This window comes from Orbicella faveolata, unplaced genomic scaffold, assembly GCF_042242905.1.
Source record: "Orbicella faveolata isolate gen_17 unplaced genomic scaffold, um_ofav_v1 contig_3, whole genome shotgun sequence".
Taxonomy (NCBI): domain Eukaryota; kingdom Metazoa; phylum Cnidaria; class Anthozoa; order Scleractinia; family Merulinidae; genus Orbicella; species Orbicella faveolata.
Genome location: NW_028301558.1, coordinates 15024127 through 15039846, shown reverse-complemented (window position 1 = coordinate 15039846; position 15720 = coordinate 15024127). Strand labels below are relative to the sequence as shown.

The following is a 15720-nucleotide window of genomic DNA, read 5'->3' as shown; positions in this document are numbered from 1 at the left end:
TCCCTTGGGGCGCGCTCCTAATCTAATGCAATTAACAACAAATCAGTACTGTACGTTACGACTCATGCGCCGCTAACACCTGGCCGTACAGTTCAAGCCACACAATAACAACAAACACACTGGCTTCAAAATGCTTTTACTGAAGTGTCCGGTCTTAAAAAAAAAAGAAACTATTTTACATTTCGCTTCCGCTTCTACCGACATCAAAGATAACGCTCCATTAACATGAGCCTAATGAGTCGTTTGTCATAGCAAGAAATAAGAACACACTTTTACTCAGCCATTGTGGTTCCGTTCTTTTGTCGTATGCCTATACGCCCCCTTCAAAGGTTTACCTGCTGGACCAATGATTGCATTTTGAGATTTTTCACTTAAAAGATATCGTATCATTGATGATTTCCAGTAACTATTCAAGGTTGCACTACTGAATCAAGTTTTCTGATGTAAGTGGCTTACTGACTCAGTGATACAATCTTTTTTCACATCGGCACTATGCAAATGGTACTTGATATGTTTTCACAGTAAGTGTATATATCTTATTACAAACCCGGGGTATTGCAATAAATATTTTTGAGAACTGAGCAGTTATATTGCAGCTCTATGGGGAGGCTGTACGTATATCAAGTCATAATGCAAATGAGCAGCCGTTATTTCAGCTGTGCTGCATGCTTCACTCTAACAATAATTTTGTAACCTCAAATATTTACTTTTCCGAAATCCTGGTTGTGAACCCTTCTCGTCGGTCTCACGCGGAGGTCGGAATGCGGGGATTAACAATAACCTGTTATACCGGTCTGCTAGAGTGCAAGTAGCGTGAGAAAACACTTGTGCTTGTCTCTCGCGGTAGCTCTATTGCACTGAATGCAGTTGAGTAAATAATCGTGGGGTATTATTGTATACGCGATAAAAGATATCGGCACGGTCAAAAGATCAAGTAAAGCTTAAACACCTTAAACGTTTTTTCTTCACCTGTCCTTTCATCGAATTTTGAGTAGTAAAATATTTTACTTACGGGAATCACCCACTAAACCGTGGTGATAGAGAGACTCTCTTGGTGCTTGACAATATACAGACGACCCACGCTCAAGTCACGAGCAGTAATATGACAACGGGTTGACCGCTAAGAACTACAAGAATGTATATCGGACTTGCTGTACTGAGAAAGTCGAGCATATTTTGGCCAATTACTTAAGGACCGATTGTCCAACATAGGGTCATGTTAAACGTTAACTTCGAGTTAAGTCATTTATGAAACACCAACAATTATTTCCCTCAGAAAAGACCAGAAAAGAAAAACTCATCTCTCTTAATTTCCGTACCGTCGGCTCAGCAGTTTTCACTTTGGACTATCTCCAATCGTCCCTTAAATTAGCGGAAATTGAACGGGCGCTTCTGAAACGGACTGAAATTAAAACCTAGTGACTCTTAACCCCAGATTAGCGCAAATCGGTTTTACGAACGACCGAAGCGACAAGATTAAAATAAACTTAATTTTGCCATGTTTGTATCCTGTTGCGAGTCTGGGACCTTGTAGTGGTGGTTTTAAACGGTTTTCGTGATCCCACTGCTAAGGACTTTAATCTAAAATACGACAATTTTTCTGGCTATGACAAATCCAAAGTAACACTCTCGACAAAAGCTTGGGCAGCCTGTGGCTACAGTTCATGCGTGAGAAAAATGATGACGTCAAACATCCAGTAGTTTCAGTTATTTACATATATAGACATTTCTTGGTCTGGATAATCGTGACCTTGCCGCGCATAATAGCCATAAATAGCATGCTTGACGTCATAATTCTCACAGCTTCTAACAAGGTTTTCATCGTCAACACTAGGTTCAGGGATAAGTTTTATTAGTCAGTTCCATTACCCTTGGTTATCTTGTAAAGATAAATGATATACGATTACAACATATATTTGAAAATTGAAACATTACTTCAACAACAAAGGGAAAAAAGGTTTTAGTTAAGAGTTAATAGGGTAAAACTATTAAAAGAAGAAGAATAACTCAATCAAAGTGTCGTGATTTTAATTTCGTGACCGTGTGTCACGCCAATATCCAGAAACAAGCTTGATGGAAAGTGATGACGTAATTCCCTTGTTTGTTTGAGTTCGGCCGCAAAAGAAATGTTCTCTTGATTATTGGAGTTTTCCCTGTCTGTTGCTTATTATTGGTGAATATTCATGAATTTCTTAACGTTTTAAACCTGTTGCGTGAATAAAGTACAGACGTATCACGTGATCTGGACTTCGTGACATGCATTGCGTGATGTTTAAAACTTCTGGTGAGTTCTTGAATATTCACGAGAGTTCATTAATCTGCTCGGCTATCCAGTGGTTGGAAGGTTTTTCCTAATAGAAAAAACAAATAGGAATTACGACATCATCAGTTCAAAGAGCAACCCGATCTCTCCTCTTTCCGCTCTTTCGGTAAGGTGAGAAGCCCTGGAACGAGGTTGTTCAATGACGTCCATTTTTGATGTTTAGGGGCGCGGCAGAGGCTCCGTCATCACGAATTTCATGAGCGACAGTCTCCTAGTTGAGAGTTTAGCCTCGAAAGTGAAACTCTCAAGATCTCTACTCAAGACGTTTTTTGTGTCTTGTCTTGTGGCTTGTAAGCTATATTACTCAACAATTCTCATAATAAAACCATTTTTCTTCCTGGAATGCTTCTAAGACCATAAAATGTTTTAAAGTCATCAATAAAGTCGTTCGACTTTCTTTTTTTTTTTAAAATAAAAGTTAATTATTAATTAAAGACATCTGTTAACCGTAAGGAAAGTAAGTCATCGGTAAGTTCCAACTTTTCTTATGACTTCTACAAATCATTATGTTAATATTCTATTAGCAAAATTCATTTCATCTTGCTTTGATCGAAGCAATATTCCTCTTTCAAATGTTACCGATGTAACTTGATTGCTATATCATAACTTTATTACATGTTCACGATAATCATTACTGTTTCAGCTTAAGTTTACAAAAGCTTTTGTAACACAGTAGTGCTCTTATGGTTATGCAAATAAAGCCAGTTGTTGTTGTTGTAAGTTAGCCATTAGCCATGAAAGACATCATTAAATTGAGACCCTCTAGGTATCATGGGATTTGTCAAGATGCGAACAGCTCCTAGTTATTGCCACATAACATGCATTTATACATACATATTTTCCAATAGTTTGGTCTTTTAGGTTACATAAATATTACATATAGTCAGTTTGTGTTCCGCGAATGTACATTAGGGTTAGGGTCAGGGTTTAGGTCTTAGAGTTAGAATAGAATTTTCGCCACTGAGAAGGTGAATGAAAGGAATTTCCCTGCGCATCGACTATCCCTCTGGGATAGATATGGGGAATGCCCAGAAATCTCATGGCGCAAACGTGTTATAGAAAATTAGGGTTAGCGCCTAGGGTTAGGGGTTGCTGAAGTTTCACAAAAACAATTACTTGTCGATTTTTCCCATTCATTAGCCTGCGTAGCAAGCGTTCCCTTAGGAAGAGCTTTTCCGCATTCTGACCGCGCGTAAATTTAAATGAGACCAAAAACTCAGCTCGCCCCACCACTCCCTGCTTCGTCTAATTTTTGCTCTAGCTCCAATTTACGCGCGGTCAGAATGCAGAAAGGGAACTCTTGCTACACAGGCGTCCCAATCATGGGATAGGTGAGGGAAATGGTCGGAAATCAGAGCGCACAGACGTCTTTTAGAAAATCAGGGTTACAATTCACTGCACGGAGAGTCTGCTGGAAACTAATTCCCTTGCGCATCGTGTAGTCCCATGGAATAGGTGAGGGGAATATCCTGAAATCTCAAATAAAATGCTGTAAAGAAATTAGGGTTAGCAGCTACCTAGGCTTAGGGTTAGCTCAAGTTAGGTTTTAGGTTTAGATGTGGACATGAGGACAGCTTATGAGTACAGCTCCAACGAGATGCATAACGGACGGACTTATTGTCTCTTAACATGTCTGCATTTCATAGTAAATGGGTATTAGGTAGTTCGTCCTGTGTGATTGTCCGGGTGACGGTAGTTCTGAAAAAAACTGTTGTTGGTGACTGACGTTTCGCCAAACTGAACGAACGAGACTTATAACACAATAGACTGACAAACACTATTCACTCGACTCTGAAGATGACTTCTGCTAAGATTGACGAAACGTCAGTCACCAAAAACAGTTCTTTTCAGAACTACTATCACCCAGGCGATCGCACTAAACGTCTACATTTATAGTTTTTGCAATAGGTTGGTGTTTTACTAACCCTTATTGTAGTAATATCTAGAAAAATTACTAAGATTGACGCAAAAACGTCCTAAAGGCCCTTTACTGAGGGTGTCAACATAAATACATTCCCATCGATTTTCGTGATAAATTAAGGTAATTCCTATTTGAAACTGTCAAATATAGGTTTGTACATTGTTTATCACTAGAATGAGTTTCATTTTATTAAAAATTCAAATCAATTTGATAAATGGAAAATCAGGTGGAAAATGATCAAGGAAGCTGAAATTTTAGCATTTATAAGTCAGCGGCATATGGACTTTGTGTGTGGATTTTTGAGGAAAATCGGCCGACCCCCATTTCCAAGTCTGCCCCGGTCTCTCATCGTATTTCTTCACTCCATAAAAGCAATACCACTGGCTTTGACGTGATGATCACACACGCAAAGAGAATTTTGAAATTTTTAGCAATTGCAACAAACAAGTGCCACCGCTATCGCTTTTTTCTCTCTAGAGGAAAAACAACTATTTTATCCATTTTGTATCGAGTTATTGAGAAACTCGTGGAAATTTGGGAGACCTCCAAAAAAGCAATTTTTGTCTAAGTTCCGTGTTCCCACAGCATTTCTCGTGCTCCAAAACTCCCACTTGTGTTTCCATAACTCTTGGAAGCACGGAAAAGCTTGTAATGTCCATTACTCAAATATTGGCACAGTATATCTGTTATCAAATTTATGTTTTCTTTCCCGAAAACCGCAGTTTATTAAGCGCATTATTTTGGGTGATTGGTTAACTCGATTTCAAAGTTTATCGTTTCTGTTACATCATCAGGAATTACCTCGCTGATAGCCTGCGCGTCATTCAGTTCAAAATGGTTTATGCAAGTAAAAAAAAAAAGGAAAGTTCCCCTGGACAAATGCTGACTCACGATTGGTCCTTTCTCTAAGCTTCGTCATTAGTTCAATTGATTGCGTTCACCGACATCGATGTTGGAAGGATTTCTGGCAGAATAATTTGATTGCAGCAATCAAAAATTGCTTTAATGATTTGGCGGAGTAAATAGCTGATTTTGGGATAAAAGTCTTGGAATTACGTTTTTTTCTTTACTGACATTCAGGGACTGAAAGAAAGCAATACGTTCTGTGTGTTTAGGTTTAAGAGATTTAACAGATGAAAATCCCAGACTTCACGGTGGCAATAAAGGTAAAAAACCAAGCCGCATTGCGGAATATAAAGAAGTAAATTTCTTAACTGCTGAACGCTGATTGGTTAAGAAGTTGTTCCATTTGACAAATGGTGGTTACTTAATCTCCCAGCCTTTTATTGTTATCAAGCCATGTTTCATAGTTGTCTCCTTTTTATGACGATATTTTCATGACAGCTGCTTCGAAAAAATAAAAAAAACGAGTGCATGAACAATGCCTGGAAGATGAATGAGCCGAATTTTGAATTTTGTCGTGTCACATACACTAAAGAATCGTAAAAGAGTCTCCGTCTTTTGTTTGATAAACGGGTTGTAAATTATTTCACCTGTTTTTAAAGGGAAAAATATTTTTTCTTCGGGGATTAAAAGTATTAAGCTTTTTCGTAAAATGTGAATCTCTCAGCCTCGCTTCAACTGTGTTTCGCCTTGTAATGCAATGTTTGATTGATTTCTGGTCGATGCCGAGACGATGGAGTAAGTCGGAGCTATTAAAACAAAATGTTGCGTGCACAGAAGTGAATATGGCAGCGCTTGTAGTAGTAAACTGGGAAAAACCATTTCCGCGGTACGTTTTATAGATTAGATGACCTAAGGCGATAAGAAAATGGATGTAAAATCTCGCAAGCGATTGAGATCGCGGGGCTCTGTTCGTAACTGGCGCCTTAAATGCGCTGCATGTTCTTTCCAATCAGCGGCCTACCCGATAATAGCGTTTTCTGTACTTTGGCGTTTATATATCATTACTTGATAGTTTCCTACTTTAGTTGGTCATTGGAGCTGGGTGGATGTTGATCTGAGAGAGAAGTTTCGTCGACTCAAAAATAAACATGGAAAGCTTAAACATCACGGAAACCGACTGAGAAAAGCCTTCAACGACAAGAAGTCCTCCTACGTTGGCAAAATTTGTACAAGGTATGTTTCACCCCGTATAATTCAGATAAAATCGAGCGATTTTTTTAAGCAATTGTAAACGTCTTCAAGCCGGGTACACTACGTACTCAGGCATTGTTCAAAAGGCAACCGTGATCTTGATTTTGATTTCTTAATAATAATTCTTAACTTAAGCAATTTTTGTGTCGTGTAAATTTTTCTTCAAAACAAAAAATTTATTTCAGCACAGAAGCGAAATAACAAAAGATTCAGAACAACGTTGCTGTTATTCGTCACGTACCTTACCTAAAATTAATTATAAGAAAAATAAAATAAGATTTTACTAGTTGCCAGCTAATTAATTAGAGTTATTCGAATTTGGAATGAAAATTGGAAATCTATTCTTTCGTTTTTCCTCTCTGATAAATCCGGAAATATTTCAGTTCAAATGGCAATATCGCCTAAAGATTTTCTTTTCATTAAACTTGTGCAATATCATGTCTGTTGTAAAAAGTTAGAACAAAACCGATCCTGTCAAGTTAAATTTATTTCCCCCTTTAATTAACCTTCAACAGAAAGCTCCGCCAATCGTCGATTCTGTTAATGAGTACTTGCGTTTTCATTAAAACAGAGGAAGATATTTAAATTTCCGCTATACAACAACTTAAAATAGCTTCATTTTATTGCTGCAATTGCTGCAATATTATATCGATGACTAAAATTAGTTTCATTATTTGTTGTTCGGTACTGTTGGTTTTGACATATTGTCTGAACTTTAATGTCATAAATCGTGTGAACCTTACTGATGACAAAGCTGTTAATTTTAATTAAGACGTTTGGGGAAAGTCCGACAGCCCATTTTAAAAAAACATCCTTTTCGTCTTCATCACATTGATTATTTTCAGTATATTACTTTGCACTTAGGTTTATTCCACGAAAGAGAAAAGAGTTTTTTTGACATGCTAAGCTCTCCAGGCATACATCACGTTTTCTTGTGCACAACCTTTTTATCCAGTCATAAGACTAAAAACCGGTTTCTTGGAAACAGCCCACAAATGCATAACGTGTTGAGAACACAGCAAAACAAGTAATTTATTTGACAACAATGTATTTTATTGACTTTTTTGTATGTGTTTTAATGACAAAAACATAATAGACCAGTTTGTTCAATATTGGAGCAACATTGGGCTGGCATTGGACCAACATTGCCATCCTTGGCGGTGACAAACATAAACAATTTAAGACCTCTCCTGGTTCTGAGAAAACGTGCCTTTTTTTTTTCGTTTTACTGCCTCGTCTTTCAAAAGAGACGTAGGAAAAAGAAAAAGAAACATAAATAAGGCCCCGAGTTCGTGTTTTGAATCATGGAGGTTTTAATTGTGGGCGGGGCGGTGGACCTTATTTTTCGGTCCATAATCCCTGTGTCAGTTGCGGTTATTAGCGATAATCCTTTAATTGCTAAAGTGTTCTGTTCATATCAGTACAGTGTCATTTCAAACAGACAGGTGATGTTATGCATACAGATATGCGTCAACGAAATGATTTGAAATGTAAATTCTCATCAGATTCAGACAGGAAACTAGGCACGTATAGTCTTAACTGCTGCATGTGGGAGGTTCAAATAACATAAAAATAAAAAAAAAAAAAAAAAATTAAAATATAAAATTATAAAAAAATTAAATTAAAAGTAACGTTGAAATAAAATTAAAATTTTATATACATTTTAAAATTTTTTTATTGCTTTTTTTGTAGGCATTTTAATTAACGTTACAATCCATTATATTGCCTACTGTACATTTCAATTGTTTTTTTTTGTTTTTTTCCGATCCCATTTATTTCAAATCGATACCGATGCCGAAATAATGATCTTCTCGTCTTCATAAAAATTTTCCAACAATTTACCAAAAGGTCTTTCCAAAGATGTTAAAGATGCAGTATTTATCGCGCTTTATACATCCTAGGAAAGCAAGGTTCTGATTTCGCAAAGCCTCAAATTAAAGGACAGTGCGAAGCATTTATCTGTAATCCCTTCTTTATATTATTAGTAGAATTCACATTGGATAATGTAATTCAAGAGTTTTCATTAGCTTAGCCGTCATGGCATAGGTTAATTTATACCATGCTCTGCAAATATGGTAAGCGTACCCGTAATTTTTTGGGGCGTTTTTATTTTTATTTTAGTTTATTTTAGTTGTCTATATTTTGTGTTCATTTTTAATGAAACAATTATTTCACTAGCGCTTGCTGGATATGATATGAATATTGCGAACTTGGTGCTACACGCCTCATCAGTGGCTATCTATCATCCTGGAATAATTGTTAATTAGTGCATTGGCTATACGTTTTCTTGTTCCTCCAATGTTTTTTTTCCTCCGGAGAAATACTCCTAGACGCTTCATGCTAGAGAAACCGGGATAAGCTCCGGGCTGATGGGCTGCTTGCCCCGTATGCAGACTTTACCTACCATATTTAAGGGTGCTGCACCAGGACTCGTGTTCTCTTGGACGATTCAGCACATTTCCACTTCCAAACGAAAAATGATTTTGTACAAACTCGTGATTTATTTTGGTTAGGTTAGTAAATTAGGTTAGATAAGAGGAGACGAAAAATTGAAAATGCAATGATTGGTTAATTCATAGTTACCAAAATTATACCAACTTCTGTAGCACCTTCAGTGGCTTTTAAGCTTTGCCCGAGTCAATGTTTTGTGGCCATTATTTTTAGGAGATCAAAAAGAAAAAGAAAAATCTTCTTTTTAACGACACACTCCAAAACATCTGTTAATTTAAAAAATCGGAAGATGTACACCCCAGCAAATAAACTATTATTGGAATAATGCTATCCACAAACCGGCAGTTGTGAATCCCATTGTTTGTAGGTGTTTATTAACAATCGGTTATAAAGTTTCTTATCAATTACGGTCGGTCGTTGAAACTAGACAGATGTTCAAAGAGAAAGAAACCAGTGTTCTCACAGAGGAGCAAATACGAAAGCTATATTGCGGGAAGGCCTGACGTTGAAAGCCATTTAGTTGGGTGCGTATCAGAAATGTTATAAACGTCCTTTCTGTGAAATTGGATTTCTTGTCGAGTAATGATTCAAAAAATCTTCTTGAATTGGGTGCATATATATTTTGGCTAATATAATACCGATTCAAGCCAAAGAATATTTTAATGCGAATTTTTGTTACATTGTCTGTCAGGTTCAAAACGTATTTGAAAATTCACGATCCCATTTAAATTTCCAGTCTATATAACCCAGGATTATATTGGAATATATATAAAAATTTCTGTTTGGTTATTTAACACCACCACAAATTATGTTCCGTGCTAATTAAAGTTATCATTTTGATCGACAAAATTGATATTGAATATTTCGTTTTGTTCTGCAAATTATTCGGTCAGGTAAAGACCATAACATGTACAGGCGAAATTTTCTTAATTATAAGCTTGTGCTGCATTCATGCCGACAAATAATGTCATGCGTCTTCACTGAATTTGTCTTTTCCGATAGATAATTCATCGTTCAAATCGACTAAAAGTTTATGTAATTGGATTTTGATTCTAGAAAATAGGATAAACCTAACGGCAACCGAACTCCTGTTTTAGCGTTACCAATTTTACAAAAAAATCATTTTCGTCTTCATTCTTTTCACCTGTCATGTTTTGGTACTAGAATTTCCTTTTCAGTCATTATGTTTAAGAATTGTTGGAGGTAGCTTGACCGAGTGGTTAGGGCGCCGGACTTGAAATCCGGAGGTGGCGGGTTTGTTGGAAACTAGTCCCGAGATCCCTCTCGGTCCCGGAATCCGGGACATAGAGTGTGTATGTGAGGAGATCGCACATGGCAGAAATACAGTTTCTCTTGCTGTTAATACCTCGTCTGTTCCTTGCTTCTCGTGGCACGCAGCGCTAGACTTGGTGTCAGAAGTGGGATCAACCCTTTTTTTAGAACCGCCCCAGCGAAAACTTCGATCACGAAACCTCTTCTCGCAACGTTACGTTGGATACACAAACTCATGGCGTCGAACCTCAAGCGCCCAGAACTCAACCTAACCGGAAACATTTCCGAAAATTTTAAAAACTTCGAAGTCAGGTTCAATGATTATTGCGTTCAAGCAGACTACCGTAACCTGGACAAAGACCCAGAGACGGAGCCAGCCGAGTATTACAAGAAACCACAGCTCGAAATCGCCGCACTTCGATCGGCCATGCCAGACGAAGCACTTCAGGTAATACGATACACGATAGAACCTCAGATCGCGACTGTTGACAGAGCCAAACCTTGGATATGGATGGCGAAACTTCGCATCCACTACACGGGATCGACCGGCAGTTCAATTCTGGCCGACAGATTTAAGTTTTGGAGCCATAACCAAACCCTGACCGAATCGGTACAAGCATGGGAAGTAAGAATTAGGCAAGCCGGAAGCCTGTGCTCTTACGGAACACTCAGTGACGAAAAGTACCGCGACAAATTTATATTTGGACTCAACAACGACGCCATGCGAGCCGAGTTGCTAAAAACACATCTCAAGCCTGACACCTAAGAGCATGGCAGATGTGGTGACCGAAGCCAAGACCCTAGAGTCTGCCTACACCGCAAACAAGCTGATAACCGACTCCTCAAAATCAACCACCGAGGAACGAGTCCACTGGGTGAAACATAAAGAAATGAAACTACGAAGAGAGCCTGGAACATGCCACTGGTGTGGAGACAAACGGGGACCTCACCCATGGAAACAATGCCCAGCACGGGGCAAAACATGCTCGAAATGCGGTATCAATGACCACTTCGCCAATGTCTGCCTGGCAAACGGCCAACCACCACAACGACGGGGAGGCCCATTGCCTCCTTCCACTCGCAACAACCGGAACCCCAGCCAAACACCCAGTAACAGGGGCAGCAGTCGACGTCGGGAAGATGTGCATCACTTGCAATTTAGTGGAGACGAACCAACCGACCACATGGTATATGCGGATTATTATCACGAGCAATGTTACTCTCTAGGAACTCCACAGAAGAAGAGGAAATACTTTGTAAAACTGCCCCTGTCAGCTACCGGCTCACACTTCCAGCCAATTACATTCCAAATTGACACAGCAGCCTCGTGCAACACCCTATCTCATAGTACCCTCACCACTCTAGGCCAAGACATCCACATGTCAAAATCACCTTTTTTCTTACAACCATATGGGAACACTCGCCCACTGAGACCTTTGGGCCAAATCGAGCTGCTATGCCAAAGGAAAAATCAGTATGTCACCCTAACCTTCCAAATCCTACCAGATGACATCATGGCCAACAAGCCCGCCCTCTTATCAGGGGGCGACAGTGAAAGATTGGGACTTATCAGAATTGAATCAGACACTATCTTCTCTCTATCTCCGTCAGTAACGATCGCCCACTACAACGAAGCACAGGACACCCCGCCCACTACACAGGAAATGCAAGCACAAGAGCAAGTGGAATGCAACCACATCGAACAACTCCACAACAACAGACCAAGCACCTGCAACCCACTCCCTTCTCCGTCTCAACCGATCAACATCCCTGCTAAACGGCGACTACCCCCCGCAGGTGCGCTTCAAAAAGAACACATTCTAATGGAATATGCTGAGAACTTTGAAGGTCTCGGCTGCCTTGGGCCCCCTGTGCATTTTGAAATTAAACACGATGTAACACCAGTTCAAATGCCTATCCACCGCATCCCAGTGGCAAAACGGGCGGCAGAAAAGAGTGCCCTAGACAAATACGAGAACGCCGGCATCATAACTAAGGTTGATGAACCAACTCCATGGTGCTCAAATGAAGTCATCAGAGAAACTCCCAGAAAAGTCCGAATATGCATCGACCCCAGCCAGACGGTAAATAAAGCCATCCTTCGTCCCATTTACCAAATGCCAACCCTCAACGAGCAGCTTCATAAACTAGCCCATGCAAAATGCTTCTCTCTTGTTGATGTACGCGATGGATTCCTCCACATACCTCTTGACGAAGAGTCCTCGCGCATGACCACAATGCACACCTCTTATGGCCGCTACCGCTGGCAACGCCTTCCCTTCGGGATCTCAAGTGCTCCAGAAGAATTTCAGATGCGACTTATTTCTGCTCTGGAGGGTCTAGAGGGCATAATCTGTATAGCTGACGACATTTTGGTCTTTGGAGAGGGAACAGATTTCACTGAAGCTGAGCGAGATCATGATCGTCGCTTTGTAGCCCTAATGGAACGTTGCCTCCAAAAGAACATTAAACTAAACCCCACAAAACTGCAGTTCAAGTTACCAGAGGTGAAGTTTATGGGCAACATCATCACAGCAAACGGGATGAAAGCTGACCCTGACAAAGTCACTGCGATAACTACTATGCCCAAACCGAGAAACAAGGCAGCCCTCTTACGCTTTCTGGGAATGGCCAACTACCTATCGCCATACTGCTCAAATCTGAGTACCGTCATTAGACCCCTCACTGCCCTAACACAGAAAGATCTCCCATTCTCCTGGACAGAGGTTCAAGAAAGAGCATTCAATGATGCAAAGCAATTGATCGCCACTGCACCAATCCTCCAATACTATGATCTAGCGAAACCTGTGGTACTCCAAGTAGACGCAAGCGAAGAAGGCCTGGGGGGAGCGCTCCTCCAACCAAATGCTGACGGTAAACTCCAACCAGTCGCCTTTACCTCAAACAGCCTGAACAGCACAGAACAGCGCTACTCTCAACTCGAAAAGGAATGTCTTGCCATCTGCAACACGTTTGGGAAATTTGATCATTGGCTATTTGGCAAGTCAGACATTACAGTGCACACCGACCACCAACCCCTAGAAACCATCTACAAGAAACCACTTCATAAGTCACCCGCACGTCTTCAGCGAATGCTAATGCGACTTCAGAGATATCAGTTTAGCCTACATTACAAGAAAGGTACAAGCCTTCATATAGCAGACACACTATCCCGCGCTGCTTTACCCACCCCAGTGCATGCAAATGTAACAGGGTTTGAAGTGTTCCGCCTTGAACTTGAACACTCCGAGAATGACCACAACCCCCGTCTCACAGATGTCACAGAAGAACTCCTCAAATCAGAAACCAAAAGGGATCAAACCCTGACTGATCTACAACAAACTATCATCTCTGGCTGGCCCGACGACAAACAACACCTGGCCACCAGCCTCCGCCCTTTCTGGACCTTCACAGAGGAACTAAGCATACACAATGGAATCATTTACAAAGGTCAGCAAGTCCTAGTTCCACAGTCCATGTACTCAACAATGCTTGGGAAAATACATGCGAACCACTTTGGAGCAGAGTCAAACATTCGCATGGCCCGCGAAGTCCTATTCTGGCCAGGCATGAGGAAAGCCATTTCAGACATGTGCGACACCTGCAGTGTCTGTGCCCAGTACAGTAAAACTCTTACAAAAGAACCTATGAAGTCGTTACCAATCCCAACGCAGCCGTGGCAAATTGTGAGCAAAGATATCTTTAGCCATGAGCAGAAGGACTACCTGGTTACTGTCTGCCATTTCTCGGACTGGATAGAAGTCGACGAACTCCAGGATACCCTCTCCGCCACAGTAATAAACAAGACCAAGGCCCACTTTGCGCGGTTTGGCATACCACAGATGTGCCATACTGACAATGGCTCACAATTCGCAAGCAAGGAATATGAGGACTTTGCCACACAATATGGATTCAAACACACTACCTCCTCACCATATCACCCTAGAGGCAATGGGAGAGCCGAAGCTGCCGTCAAAGTGGCCAAAACAGCACTGAAGAAATCCACTGACCTCCAGTCCGCACTGCTAAATTACAGGAACACGCCGCCCCAGGGACTCACATATTCGCCTGCACAGCGTATGCTCTGTCGACGTACAAGGACAACACTGCCAACACCAAACCACCTCATCAAGCCTTCACCCGTGAACCTAGCTGTCGTCACTCAAGAGCTCACCTTGAAGCGAGCTGCGAGCAAACGCTACTACGACAGCTCACCAACCAAAGTACATCCCGAGCTTGCTGTTGGCTCAAGCGTTTATGCGAAACCTCCACCTACACAGAGGGGTCATCCATGGATACAGGGAACTATCCTCTCCCAGGACAGACCCAGATCATACACCATTCAGACACCGAACAGCAACATCCGTAGAAACCGGGTTCATATCACGCCAACAGTTGAACAGTCTCCTCCACCAACACAGACCACCCCTCCGCCACTGATCCAGGAACCACCACCGGACAACGGCAACGTCACCATAACACCACAAGCAGAAGAAACTGTAGTTACATGTAACAATCATCCCCCAGCGCAGACACAACACGCAGAAACAGAGAGACTCTCAAAAAATGGGTCCACGAATCTTGCAACTCTAGCCAGCCAAGACAAACCTACAGAACCCATTCTAGGGAACACAAGAACAAGAACGAGGATCATCAAACCTCCTTCGAGGTTTGAAGACTATGAACTGACCTAGAGGTCTACATTGACTTACAGTTGCTTATTCTCTTAGGCCATTTATAGGGCCCATTGTTGTATTTTGTAAGAGACATTTCTTTTTTTTATATAAGGGGGGAGATGTTGGGAACTAGTCCCGAGACCCCTCTCGGTCCCGGAATCCGGGACATAGAGTGTGTATGTGAGGAGATCGCACATGGCAGAAATACAGTTTCTCTTGCTGTTAATACCTCGTCTGTTCCTTGCTTCTCGTGGCACGCAGCGCTAGACTGGTTCAAGTCCCGCTCATGATGTTCTTGGTAGCACTTAGTTCAATAGGCCGCGTTCGATATATCGATATTCTAACATGGATCCGAGGCGTTCGGGTCAAAATTGCAAAATGTTTAAGTTTCTTTCGGCTTTAAAGGCAAACTTAAGATATATTTGTTCATAAAATCCAAATTCTATTGTAATTTTCTGAGAATTTTAGCTTTTAGGTTTTATTTTATCTCATTTTATTTATTTTTTTCCCGCCTTTGATAACCACCTCTTCTGTGATTTAGATTAGTTAGCTGTAATTGTAAATATAGGGATTGTGAGTTTTAGTTTTAGATAATTTGAACATATCCATATGGAATTTGCGCACTACAAATTCTTCATTATTATTATTATTACTATTATTATTATTATTATCGTTACAACTTAAAAGCAAATCTCAAAAAGCCTGAAAAAGTCTATTATTCCGCATATTTTTGACGTCATAAATTTCGTCATACGACTTGTTTACTGGGAATGAACAGTGAAGTCCTATGCTATTTTTAAAAAATGTCTTTAAAATGGATGCGGTTTAAGTTTCGGGATTTTCTGCCCTCGTCACGTGATTTGCCACTCGAAATAGTTAAAGGGGTTAGGGTTAATGCAAAAAATGCATTACAGTGATAGTTAAGAGGGTTAGCTCTAGGCTTCTATATGTCTCTTTCTGAAGTTTTACACTCGATCGAA

The 15720-nt window shown here is 40.5% G+C and overlaps 1 protein-coding gene and 1 pseudogene across 1 annotated transcript in view; both read left to right on the top strand.

Moving 5' to 3' along the window:
* Nucleotides 1-6028: 6028 nt before the first annotated feature.
* LOC110041892 (D(1) dopamine receptor-like) overlaps nucleotides 6029-15720 on the top strand; it is a 46228-nt gene continuing 36536 nt past the window's right edge. Inside the window, exon 1 of the mRNA XM_089297922.1 lies at nucleotides 6029-6323. The gene's annotated coding sequence lies outside the window, so the exon portion shown is untranslated. The remainder of the gene's footprint in view (nucleotides 6324-15720) is intronic.
* LOC149106545 (uncharacterized) lies at nucleotides 10030-14966 on the top strand (annotated as a pseudogene).